The 5,043-nt window shown below is 36.1% G+C and overlaps 1 pseudogene; it reads left to right on the top strand.

Moving 5' to 3' along the window:
• Positions 1 to 2,896: 2,896 nt before the first annotated feature.
• LOC145001832 (3-ketoacyl-CoA synthase 13 pseudogene) lies at positions 2,897 to 4,666 on the top strand (annotated as a pseudogene).
• The last annotated feature ends 377 nt before the right edge of the window (positions 4,667 to 5,043 follow it).

Raw genomic sequence — 5,043 nt, 5'->3', positions numbered from 1 at the left:
GTGTTGGGCCCGATCAGGACTCAATTGATGTGTTCAGTTAAGTTCTATTTCAAACAAATCGGAAATCCGGAAACAAACTGTTGGACAATAATTATGACTATGTTCAATGTATTTATCCGCATGATATCTTGAAGAATAGAGAATTATATGATCCCTTATCTAAAGGACGCGTCAGAGTTCGACAACGACTTTTGAGAGCCACGGTTGATAATCAGTTTTACTTATAGTTATTAGACTTATTCATGTGGTAGACTTTTGGATTAGGTGTCTAAGCCCATAACTATAATAGGTATGTACTTAACTTGATAGTAGCATGGTCCTTTTGGGTTGCCTTCACTAGAACAATCTGATAGGATGGAGATTTGAGAAAGAGGTTATTTGTGATTTATTAATATATTATAAGTATAATATATTAATGGAGAAATCATATTATTTAATTAGTATTGATCAAGAATTAATTTGGAATTAATTTAGTGATCAAAAGAGACTAAGGGGGAATGACTATGCAAATTAGTGATACATATGGTTTGGGCCATTGATCCATGATGGGCTAAGTTTATGTGAGAGTCTATGAAGAGTTAGTCCATATGGGTTATTGAATCATAAGCCAAATTGTAAGAATTAGGGTTACATATGACTCTTGGAATTCTACACTATATATATATATATATATATATATATATATATATATATATATATATATATATATATATATATATATATATATATATGTATATATATATAAAAACTCTTGGCCAAAATCGGGCACACAAGTGATATAACTAGAGTATAGCCGATTTTAGGGTGTTCCTAACCTCTCTCTCAAGTCCTCTAATTGTTGGTGGTGTTTGTGACTTGTTAGAGGCATCACACTTGAGGTGCTAAGCTCTTGAAAGGACAAATTCAACAAGCTACAACAAGAGGTAATCTTCTAACTATTTTTTATGATCCATATATCAAGTTGTATGCTAGATAGGCTTCATGCTTTGGAAAAATGAAATTTACATGTATAACTAGAGAAAACTTAGATCCAAAGAATTAGGGTTGTATGTGCGCCACAGGGATGTTATAGTGCTCAAAACCCATCACTTGGGATAAGCACGGGAGTACAAAATTACTTGGGATAAGCACAAGTGTACATAAATACTTGGGATAGACACGACAGACACAACTTATTATTTCACATGGCTTTTACTAACCTATCATGACCACTAGCTAACACATCCCTAACACAACCTCTCGTTTATTATTTCACATAGCCCTTTACTACCCAATCATAATATTATGTATGATAATATATATATATATATATATATATATATATATATATATATATATAGTTTAATCAAGTAATAACTATATCAAGTTGCACGTGTGTGTGTCAGTGTATGTGTGTGTGTGTGTGTATATATATATATATATATATATATATATATATATATATATATATATATATGTATGTATATATATTAAACACAGCAAAACAACACACATAAAATTTAAGCAATTAGAATATTTGTATCTATGTGTAAGTTTGAAAGTAACTATGCACTCACCTGACTTAGGTGAATGACTGGAGAATTCGGAAATGCTCCGCCAAACTCATTGAATTTTTTTCTAATGTGACCTAGTTACGAATGTCACTAAGTTTAGTCTAATACTAATGGCGACTAATAATTTTATAGATTCCTCACTAATCACAATGTCTACATCAAGATCTATCAAGTAAGGAACAAGCTGGTACGATCATATCGGAGGTAGAGTCTGTTTGATATACATAGTATACTATTTGGAAATCCCACTTTAGAGACATCACTAAATCCAGCCTAGATATCATCTCCGTAAGTAGATCAACCAGTATAATGACTTAGAATTACTGGTAAATCTTAATTATATGTTCATAATAACAACTATGACTATAATTAAAAGTACACTTGAATAAAATAAGTGTAGCTTAACTTGCACAATATATTGATGAAAACTGGGAATTAAGCGGGCAGAGCTCTGACTCGAGAGCTCTTAATTGCCAACCATCAGATATTGTAGGGCTTCGCCGACTAAAAACTTAAGGGACAAAGGGCATAGAATTTCGAGAAATCGAGAGAGAAATGTTTGAAGGGTGTGGGAACACCAATTTCTTTTACTTTCTTCTCATTTCCATTCATTTCTTTTCTTTACTCTCGTTAAGTTGAATCCGTGAACGGGATGTAATTATCATGGAGATGCCTAAAAAAATATACACAACCTATCATAATTACAAGTGGAAATTAGGGTACAGAGTATGGAAAGTTATAACAACCTTTGACAATAATATAAACTAAATTATTTAAATTGATGAGTGGGTGTTTTCTTAATACATAAACGTATACATATAGATGAGTATGATCGATAGAAGAAGAAGAAAAAGAAGAAGAAGGTTACATGAGAGGTTTATATAAATTTGTGTATGTGGTGGAGCAAACCCGAAATAAAAGGAAGGTATGGAGGAGAACGATAATCGGGGAAATGTTAGAGACAACTATAGATATGGAAAAAGGAAAAAGATGAAACTTGAAGGGAAGGTTGACGATGAAGAAGGGTATGGGTCTAGTTCCATTCATATTTAATTGTATACAAAGTTACAAACATTTAAAAAAAATAATCAAAAATATAATTAAGGATAAAATAGTTTTTTTTTTTTAACTTGAGTAGGAATCAAATTGAAATATAATCAACCTAGAGAATGGTCCGAATAAAAAACAAAATGTTAGGGATAAAATATGCAGATTGGGCCATGCTATAGGGACTATTAATGAAATTTACTTGATATAATCAACTTGTAATAATCGTCAAATTTGTAATTTCACGTTCGCACGCAAAAGCCTACCATCTTTTTCTATAAATTCCAATACGTTCTCCCTAAAATCTTAAAAATCATGCAAGTAATTTGTATGTAGTACATGCTGCTTGAAGCCTTATACCATTTTCTAGTAAAGATGGAATTCGCCTCCTTGCCCATCCACCGTCGCCTCCAAATCATCTTCTTTGCACTCCTATGTTCCACCTTCCTCCTCCACGCCACCGCCGCTTTATACCGCCAACCTATCACTACCGCAGTCCTGCACTTTCTCTCCACCCACCTTCTCTTAACCAGCATCACATCCCTATCCGCCGGCTTCCTCCTCCTCTTCCATCTTCGCTCCCGCCCTTACCCCGTCTTCCTCGTTAACTATTCCTGCTACCAACCGCCATCGCACCGGAAATGTACTTATGATATGGCAAATGATTTTATACTCCACGCTGCACGCTTCAGTTCGCCGGAACCGATCGAATTCATGCGTAATATATACTCGAAATCCGGGTTAGGAAACGACACATATGCACCGCCGTTTATGTTTGAAGAAAATCAAACTCCGACGACAAAAAGCGCCATAGAGGAAGCGAAGGAAGGGATATTCTCCGCCGTCGATTCCCTCTTATCAAAAACCCAAATACAGCCGGAGGAAATCGACGCGGTGATCGTTACCTGCGGATGTTTTTCACCCTCCCCTTCTCTTTCCTCTCTTATTATGAATCACTACAAACTCAAACCCGATGTGAAAACATATAATCTTAGCGGAATGGGGTGTAGCTCCGGCGTTATTTCTATTGATTTAGCTGCCCAAATCTTACGTGGGGGTGGCCGGAAAATCAAGAATGTTCTGGTTGTCATTACCGAGAATATTACGCTAAACTGGTACGAAGGTGAAGAAAGATCGATGTTGGTAACCAACTGCATCTTTCGCGTTGGCTGTGCGGCGGTGATGATTACCAACGACCCATCCCGCCGTTCATCGGCGAAAATGGAGCTTACCCACTCTCTCAGAACCCACCACGGGGCCGACGACTCCGCCTATCATGCTGCTTTCCAAGAGGAAGACGTCAAAGGCGTCACCGGAATTTCTCTCACCAAAGATTTAATACGAGTCGCCGGCGTAAACCTCCGGGAACACATCAAAATCCTTGCTCCAAGGGTTCTGCCTCTGAATCAGCTCGTGACTTACATGTACTCGGTGGTGGCGACGACTCTCTCCGGCGGGCAGTATAAGCCTGTGATGCCGGACTTTACGGCTGCGTTTGAGCATATCTGTGTGCATACAGGCGGGAAAGCAGTTATCGAGCAAGTTGGACGAGTCATGAAATTCAGTGACTCGGTGACTGAACCGGCCAGGATGACTTTGAACCGGTTCGGGAATACTTCGAGTAGCCTAGTGTTTTACGAGTTGGCTTATTTTGAAGCCAAAGGAAGGGTAAAAAAGGGAGACAAAATGTGGATGATAGCGTTTGGAACCGGGTTCAAGGTGGGAAGCTTAGTCTGGAAATGGATAAGGGATTCGGAATCTGAATACGATAATCCATGGAATGATTCCATAAACAAATACCCATTGAAAATTTGGTAGTAAAATTTGTTTTTGGGAATTCAGATTAAAAAAGTCTGAATAGTAATAATATGTCAAATTAATGTTAAAACATGAGATTTTTACAGTGATTATGTTCAAATATATAGGTTCAGTCGCGTATGCAAATGAATGTCATATTGGAGTATTGCATGGAAGATGAAATCTGATTCCTGTGATGAATTAAGTGTAATAATTTATATTTCTTATTTGTTGCTGATATATATAAGAAAGATGTTTGTGTTTTGTAATTCAGTTTATAATCAAGTTTAATGCATATATTGTAAAATATATTCATATGCCTTATTTGTATTGTTCTTGTTAAATGTGAGTTAAGATCCGAACATCCGAAATAAACCCGACACCGATTTTCAGTGGGACAAGTATTTGGAGTATCTGGGTCAGTCCATGTTCTAGTTAGGGTTTATGTTTGTATATATTTTGTAGCTAGGGTTTCAATTGTATTGTACTATCGTATTCAAGCTAGTGAATACATATACTTTCATCTGCTCTATAGACAAGGTTAAATATTATGTGTGTAGGATTTTCACATTTATTTCGGACGATTATTAATAGGGTTTTTATATTAGACGTATTATAACCCTTATAGAAGCTTAATTGTTGAGGT

Source organism: Lactuca saligna, chromosome 6 (genome assembly GCF_052625555.1).
Source record: "Lactuca saligna cultivar CGN05327 chromosome 6, ASM5262555v1, whole genome shotgun sequence".
Lineage (NCBI taxonomy): Eukaryota > Viridiplantae > Streptophyta > Magnoliopsida > Asterales > Asteraceae > Lactuca > Lactuca saligna.
This window is presented reverse-complemented; position numbering and strand designations above follow the sequence as displayed.